The following is a 9,188-nucleotide window of genomic DNA, read 5'->3' on the forward strand; positions in this document are numbered from 1 at the left end:
TTGAGCTTAGAAAGAATAAAAGTTGCCTCAGAGCAGATTAAAACACAAATGAAAACACTAACTATGGCTTAAAATGTAAAATGACTTTAAAAATAAAAAAAATTAATTTTTTTAAATTTGATAGACAGAGATCACAAGTAGGCAGAGAGGCAGGCAGAGAGAGAGAGGGAAGCAGGCTCCACGCTGAGCAGAAAGCCTGATGCGGGGCCAATCCCAGGACCCTGAGATCATGACCTGAGCTGAAGGCAGGGGCTTAACTCACTGAGCCACCCAGGGGCCCCAAAAATAAAATTTAAAATTATTGTTGTCCCCCTCACTAAAGTCCTCACACCCAATAACATGTACAGTTAGGTGGCATTAATTATTTTCACAACATTGTACAACCATCACCACCATGTATTTCTAAAACTTTTCATCATCTCAAACAGAAACTGTAACCATTAAGCAATAACTCCCATTCCCTGCTCTCCCTAACCCCTAGAAATATCTAATCCACTTTCTTTCTCTATGAATTTGGCTAATTTAGATGTTTCAGATAAATGGAATTGTACAGTATTTGTCCTTTTGTGTCTGGCTTACTTCACTTAGCACAGTGTTCTCAAGGTTCATCCATGTTGTATCGTGTATTGGTACTTCATTTTTTTATGGCTGAATAAATTCCCTTATATAGATATACCACATACATATCCATTCACCTGCTGATGGATACTTGGGTTGTTTCCAGCTTTTGGAACCCTCATATACTACTATGCATGTATACACACATATCTGTCTATACCTGGGAAAAAAAAATCTGTTCGTATGGATGCTTCCAATTTCAATTCAACATCACAGCGTTCATTCTAAACTCTTTCCCACACCTAAAATCCCTTTTCTTATAGTTAGAAACCTGGCCCCCATTACCCATATTTGCTTATTTGTTTAGTCTTAGAATGCACATTAAGTAGTTTCAGAATTGCTAATGCATACAACCGTGATAAGCAAACCCACTCACTGGAGTTTATTATTTTTGTAGATCTTTTTGTCTTTGGCCTGAGAGTTACTCAAGTTAGTTCCATTTTCCCCACCTTCAGTGTGGTTATGTTATTCACTTGAAATAGAATTAATTTGTTCATATTTAATTTGGGGATTCCCTCCATCTTTGCTGTTCTGAACACATCTTAGGGTATCTCCTATGATTCTCACTCCTAATACCACACTGTTGGGTAATACCTTTCCCTTGTGTGTGAGTGGGAGTGTGAACAGCCTCTATCCAAAAGAATATGGCAAAGGTTATGTGATATCACTCTTGTTTTTATGTTAAATTGTATGGCGAATGTGAAGAGATTTTGCAAATGTAATGAAGGTTCCTTAATCAGTTGACCTTGAGTTAATGGAAAGGTAAATTATCTTAAGAGGGTCCAACTTAATTCAGTAAATCTTTAAAAGAAGGCCTCAGTCTTCCCTAAAGTCAGAGGCTCTGAGAAGCAAAGATTTTCTCTTTATTGCTGGCTTTGAAGAAACAAACTGCCCTGAATTCTATATCCACAAAGAAACCATTTCTGCCAACTATCAGAAAGCGCTTGGAGGTTAACCCTTTCTTTATCAAGCCTACCAATGAGACTGCAGCCCAGCTGACACCTTGATCTCAGCTTTCTAAGAGACTGACAGAGAATCTAGCTAGCCGTGCCCTGATTCCTGAACCACAGAAATTATGAGATAATAAATGGGTCTGTGGTTATTTGTTACATAACAATAAAAAACTATATTCGTTAATTTTATCCTTTTTTAAAATATGTGAAATGCTAACATTTCTGAGTCTAAACTACACAAAATATTTCACTCAAGGAAGTGTAACTCCCTCAATCACTTTTATTCCCTCCCCTCTCCATATGCTCTTCTTCTGGATTTGAACTCAAGGCATCAGAATGATGTCTAGCTGTAATGTAATATAATGTAATATAATTTGGCTGATGTGCCAAGGCCAGCACTAAATAGGTGCTGCGAGAATTAGGTTCTATCCATCAACACGCAGAAGCAGCAATGAAAATTAGGTAAAAAAAAAAAAAAGCTGGATTAAAAAAAACAAGCTGGATGATTCTTGAGAGAAGCAAGAAAGTCATAAATGAATGTTCATTTAAAGATTTTAGGATAAAACTTAAATGTTTTTAGTATGTATCATTTTTCATGATTTCCCACTAAAACCATTTTTCATAATTTCCCACTATCTAACACTTCCAATTAATCAACCAATTGCATTTGATAAAAGGTATCAACTATGAAAATAAATAATATAAAATTCTTTTGATATAATTGTTCAGCTTTTAGCCAACTGAACTTGCCAAGTGGAGAAATAAATACCTTTATTGTAAAAGCCACTTCTACCTGGGATTTATATAACTGCCAGCTAAAAGTATCTTAATTGAAATATCCCAAATTCTTACTCTACTACCAACCCTCCCACTGATGTATACACATGTCTAAGTGCCTACTTGATATCACCTCTTTAACATTCAACAAGTACCTCCAACTTAACATGACCCCACCCTACCCTAGATACCTGCTACATATCATCATTTACTATTTTAGTAAAGGATACTATCATTCATATAAATGATCAGGACAAAAATTGAAGCATTATATTTAGTATTGGTCTTTCCTTCATATTCACATCCAAGCGTCAGCCACTCTTGTTACTTCTACACTCAAATTGTATCATTTTGACCATTTCTTTTTTTTAAAGATTTTATTTGTTTATTTGACAGAGATCACAAGTAGGCAGAGAGGCCGGCAGAGAGAGAGAGGGGAGGAAGCAGGCTCTCTGCTGAGCAGAGAACCCGATGCGGGACTTGATCCCAGGACCCTGGGATCATGACCTAAGCCGAAGGCAGAGGCTTTAACCCACTGAGCCACCCAGGCGCCCCATTTTGACCATTTCTTATTGCCTGTAACATTTAATACCCTAATTCGAAGCCCTCTATCTTAACAAGGTCAGTAGTTTCTAAACAGATTAGATACCAGCAAGCCGGTTACTGATATTTAGAGACCTGGGTCAGTAGTACAAATGGAGGTCCCCATCCAGCTCCCTTCTCTTAATCATCTCCACGTTTGTCCACAACAAAAAGGGCCTCATGTCCACATGTGGACACCCCAACTTGTATGTCTAAGCTGTCTAGTCTCACAATGTAGCTACCACTTGACCATCTTGTGCACAGAGGCAGCATGTTTGCCTTTTGGAGGACAGATGAAGGGAGAGAGCTTAAGAGACCGAAGAGGCACAGGCTCTTGAAGCAGGCTTGAGGCTACGTAAGTGGAAAATTCTCAGGTACTTAGAGCACGGTCTAAAGGAGGTTGTAGGCTCTGGACATGTAGGTATATTTGCATATCAATTTCTTACCAGGAAGAAAAGGGGCTTGACCAAAGGAGGGCCAAGTGAACTTTTCTATTATTGATAATTATTAGAATGTTAAATATATTTATTATTTTTATCATCTGGATACCAAAATTATGACTGAATCTTTTAAAATCTTATTTAAATTCCATTAATTAACTTCTAGTATGTTATTAGTTTCAAATGTGGAGTTTAATGATTCATCAGTTATATGTAACACCCAATGCCAGTCTTTTTTTTTTTTAACAATTTCTTAAAAAGATTTTATTTATTTGAGAGAGAGAGTGAGTGAGCACAAGCAGGGGGAGATGCACAATTATCCCATCCCACCATCCACCTCCCCTCCAGCAACCCTCAGTTTGTTTCCTGATTAAGAGTCTCTTATGGTTTGTCTCCCTCTCTGATTTTGTCTATTCTTATTTTCCTCTTCCTTCCCTTATGATCCTCTGCTTTAAATTACACATGTGAGTGAAACCATATGATAATTGTCTCTCTCTGATTGATTTATTTTGCTTAGCATGATACCCTCCAATTCCATCCATGTTGTTGCAAATGGTAAGATTTCATCCTTTGGATGGCTGAGTAATATTCCATTGTGTATATACCTATACATCACATCTTCTTTAAATGAATGGACAAATAACTGAATCTTTAAAAAGCTTTTGACACTTATAGAGTGTTTAGGTCACAGGGAAAAATTAAAATTTCATTTTTGTTGCCGAGAAGTTAAACAAGGTAACTAGTAAGATTTTTAAGGATAGGCAATTATTACATTAAGATTAAATTCAGTGATGAAAGTGGAATGGAAATGATTTCAAGAAAAGGGCCCAGTGCAAGATTACTAAATTTTAAAAAAGCTTATGTATGTTTAGTGATGCTATAGAAAATATGCTAGAATGGTATTTTGCATCATTTAAACTCATGAAGAATATCTTATAGATGTCAATTTAAAAATGTGACTTTGTTTCAGCTCAGGTCTTGATTTTAGGTTCATGAGTTCAAGTCCTGCTTTGGACTTGAAAAGCAGGAAAAGAAAAAAAAAAGTAATTTTTTTCAAATTGTTTCAAGAGGAATGTAGCAAAACCTTTGAAAGACCACTGCTCTGATAAAGCAAGATCAGGTTTAGTAAATGTTGTATCAAGTATACCAGCACAGACATGTGATCCTAAAGAGAAGTTTGACTTCTATCTCATACTATCTCATACTTATAAATTGTCACACTTCAGTTGAGTCCCCCAACTGTAAATTGGATAGGAGTATTTATTTGTAGTATTGTGAAGAACAAATGAAATGACATATACAAAGGAAATTACACAGTTCTTGGATCGTGTAAGTTACCCATTAAATGTAAATTTTCTTCCCCAGAAATTAGCCATTGGTTTTTAATTTATCTGGATTTGACATTCATGAATTATGGTGTAAGGAAGTTCTTTACTAGCACTAATAGTAGGTATGGACTCATACCTCAGGAATCAGTGCTAAGCAAGGCCTGGTAAACTTGTACTTTATCCTTCCCTAGGCAGTTATAAAAGAAATTCTAGTGTAAGGAATATGGGTGACCAATCAAAATAACTAAGACAAGAAATAATTCTTGGCTTTTTCATTCTCAATTTTATTTATTTCTAAATATTTTATTTATTTTAGAGAGAGAGTGAGCACACAAGTGGGGAGAGGGGCTGAGGGAAAGGGAGAGAATCCTCAAGCAGACTCTGCACTGAGCACAGAACCTGATGTGGGGCTCGATCCCATGAACTTGAGATCATGATGTTAGCCAAAACCAAGAGTCAGACTCAACTGACTGAGCCACCCATGTGTCCCTTCAATTTTATTTTATTCTCAATTCAGAATAACTGCCTTCAGGGGCACCTGGGTGGCTCAGTGGGTTAAGCCTCTGCCTTTGGCTCAGGTCATGATCCCAGGGTCCTGGGATCGAGTCCTGCATCGGGCTCTCTGCTCAGCGGGGAGCCTGCTTCCCCCCACCCCGCCTGCCTCTCTGCCTACTTGTGATCTCTGTCTGTCAAATAAATAAATAACATCTAAAAAAAAAAAAAAAGAATGACTGCCTTCAAATAAGAAGAAACTTTAAAAAAATATATTAAAGAGGGGCACCTAGCTGGCCCAGTCAGTAGAGCATGTGATGCTTGGGGTCGTGAGTTCAAGCGCCACATTAGGCTTAGTTTGAAAAAAACTTTTCTTAAAAATTAAAATGTTGAAAAAACACCTATCAGGGATGCCTGGGTGGCTCAGTGGTTTAAGCCACTGCCTTTGGCTCAGGTCATGATCTCAGGGTCCTGGGTTTGAGGCCTGCACTGGGCTCTCTGTTCAGCGGGAAGCCTACTTCCTCCTCTGTCTCTCTGCCTGCCTCTCTGCCTACTTGTGATCTCTCTCTCTGTCAAATAAATAAAATCTTTAAACATACACACACACACACACACACACACACATATCAAAGATACAGAACAGATTGGTGGTTGCCAGACATGGGGTAGGGGTGTAGGTAAAATGGGTGAGGTGCGTCTAAAGGTACAAGCTTCCTATAAAATAAATGAATCATGGGGATGTAATGTACAGCATAGTGACTAAAGTTAATAAAACTATATTGTATATTTGAAAGTTGCTAAGAGTTCAAAGTTCCCGTCAAAAGAAAAAAACTTTTATAACTATGTAAAGTGATGGATGTTAACTAGACTTATTGTGGTGACCATTTCACAATATATACAAGTACTGAATCATTATGTTGTACAACTGAAAAAACATATTATATTTCAGTTATATCACAATTAAAAAAATAGATGACTAATATACCTAATAGTTTATTTTTAAAAAGTCACATACCGTGATTCTCACACTTGTTAGGATATTGAGAACTGTTTGTTTGTTTGTTTGAAAGAGAGAACACAAGCAGGAGTAGGGACTGAGGGAGAGGAAGAAGGAGTCTCCCCACTGAGCAAGGACTCCTCCCCTCAATGTGGGATTCAATCCCAGAATCCCAGGATTGTGACCTTAGCCAAAGGCAGAGACTTAACCGACTGAGCCACCCAGGCACACCAGGATATTGAGAACTGTTAAGTGATGGGTGCAATTAGTGGTTCATCATGAAATATTTTTATTAGATAATACAAAGTTAGAAAACATATAAATCTATATTATCAAAATTACAGCAAAATATGTAAAAACATGAGTTCATCCATATAACCACATATTAAACTAGACAAGAGCTATTTCAGAATTTATGTTTAACAAAGAATTGTTTAACAAAGAATTTGCTTTATTAAGGTATTTTGTTACTAAATATGCACCATTTTTTGTCATGTAGTAAGATTCCTTTATAAGGAATTAGTAACATTGATAAACGTTTCTGAGAAGAAAAAGAAACTTGGAAAATTATATGAGTTAATTTATTTTCCAGCAAATTGGAAAAGTGTCATATACTAATCATTTCTCTGTCATCATTTCAGCTTCAAACGTGCCCTTCTCTATTCTGTGACACTGGAGGTGGACCTCTGACAAAGCCATTTCCCAGTCTCCCTTGCTTACTGCTATAGTTTGCCAATGGAGAAATTAAAAGGAGACTGAAAAGCGGAAAGAGAGAAGGAACTCACTTCTTATTTTCCGGTTCTTTCAGTATCTCTAGCAGCAGAAGAGGGCTATAGCTTGCCTGCAAATTCTTTTTGCAGTTAAGAGCCAGGCTGAATCTCCTCTTCAGAGCTCTTAGGATCTGGTAAATCCATCCCTTCCCCTCATTCCTCAAGCTCTATGGTGTTAGTGGTTTCTTGATGTTACAAATCTATCCCCTTTTTGGTCTTTCAGTCATTCAACATTGTATAATAAATCTCCTGCAATTAAATAATTAAATATTCTGTTTGAAATTGTCAGTGTAGTTCTGCTTTTTTTTTTTTTTTCTATCTTGATGGACATCATCCTACCACAATTTGTTTTAGCAATGCAACCACTAACTTGGTTGCCATACTTTGAGTACTACTGTCCTGCTCTACTGGAGATGACTAGAGTCAAACCAGTGTTGGACTTGGTGGTATGAGATAAGAAAAATAAATAAAAGACAAAAAATCTTCCTATGATCAATTATGATATGTGATGAAGTAGTTATACACATTCCAAGTTTCTCTGAAGGTATACTGTGCCAGTCAAGAAAGGAGTGTCTTGGGGCACCTGGATGGCTCAGTGGGTTAAAGCCTCTGCCTGTGGCTCGGGTCATGATCCCAGGGTCCTGGGATTGAGCCCTATATCCGGCTCTCTGCTCTATGGGGATCCTGCTTCCTCCTCTCTGTCTGCCTCTCTCTGCCTATTTTTCATCTCTGTCTGTCAAATAAATGAATAAATAATCTTAAAAAAAAAGAAAGGAGTGTCTTACATTTCTGGCACATTGTATGAAATATCCAAGATGATCTCTAGTACTAGCTTCAGCAGCACATATACGAGATGATCTGTAACCTGCACTGATAATCAAATCCAGGAAAGAGCTGTTCCATGTACTGGTCAAGTAGCAAACCAGAATTATCATCCGAAGAACACTTACCTAGTACATTTCCCCATGAAAGTGACCCAAATATTAAATGTCTTTATAGAGTCTTTAAAAAAAAAAAGTGCTTGCCTCATTTTGTAAGTAACAATGACCATTTTCACAGAATAAATAGCAAATCACTCCAACCCTATTAGCCAGACTCCTTTTGTTCAAGACTCTCTAGCTTTAGCTATTAGAGGTGTGTGTGTGCGTGTGTTTAGAGGGAGATTGGAGGGATTATTCTCCAAAGATTGGATGTCATTCAAGAACTTCCTCCTTGTTTCCACATACCCCTACTTACCAAGATCTTGACTTCAGTACACCTTCCAGTTCTTCCAGGGTCTGGGGATTGGGATGAATATTGCTTTGTTCAGAATTTTAACCACCAAATACTTTCTCCTTGATCAAATTTTAGTTAGGCTCCTCTAGACCCTCTTCTCAATAGTGAGGCTTCAACCTTTGGGTTTCAATGTTTGTCTTTCCATTACCCAGTTTTAGCAAGAATTCTGTCAACTCAGTTTAGCCAGAGCCCTTAATACCTGACTACTTTTAATTTCTAATTAAATTCCTCATCCACCCAGGCAATATCTGATCACCCTGGACTGCCCTCAGCAAGAATTCTGTTTGTCAGTCTAGCAAGAATTTTCCCCTACCCTTGATGTCTCCTCTTAATTTTCCATCCAGACTGCCCCAACCCCCATAAACTTGTTCCTTGCACATTTTAAACCCTACTTGTTCTCGCTGTATTGGAATTGATCCCAGTTCTATGCTGAAGTTTCTTCTCCCCTATTACGATTGTTCTTGAATAAAAGTTTTTTAAAAACCTCTTTTACTACCATTCAGCTGTAGCTTTCTTTAACTTCACTCAGGGGCTCACATTCTTGTCGTGACTGACAAGGCTTTCTTGAAGTTGGGCCCTGAATGAAGTTGTCAAGTGAAAATGTGGAAGGAGTACCAAGAGAACCCCTAGAGATCCGGCTATCACATCATAAAGGGCTCTGGGGCAAATGGGTGTCTCCTAACGAAATCTAATTACCCTTCTGTGGTACTACATTAGGTCCAAGTAGAGAAAGGGTATAAAAAGGAAGGTAACAGTGACCCGACCCATGGCCGGAGTTGAGGGATGGCATAGGAGCGGGCGAACAGTTAGATCTGGAGACAGTCATACACAAAGGCACACAAAGAAACCTCTCCCACCGGCTCGACACTAAAGGCAAGCCCAGAAACAAAAACAGCCCCAACGCGTGTCACAAGTAAACTCCTTGGATCTCCAGGGTAAGAACAGAAAGAAATGGT

The sequence above is a fragment of the Mustela erminea genome, chromosome 19, assembly GCF_009829155.1.
Source record: "Mustela erminea isolate mMusErm1 chromosome 19, mMusErm1.Pri, whole genome shotgun sequence".
Classification (NCBI taxonomy): domain Eukaryota; kingdom Metazoa; phylum Chordata; class Mammalia; order Carnivora; family Mustelidae; genus Mustela; species Mustela erminea.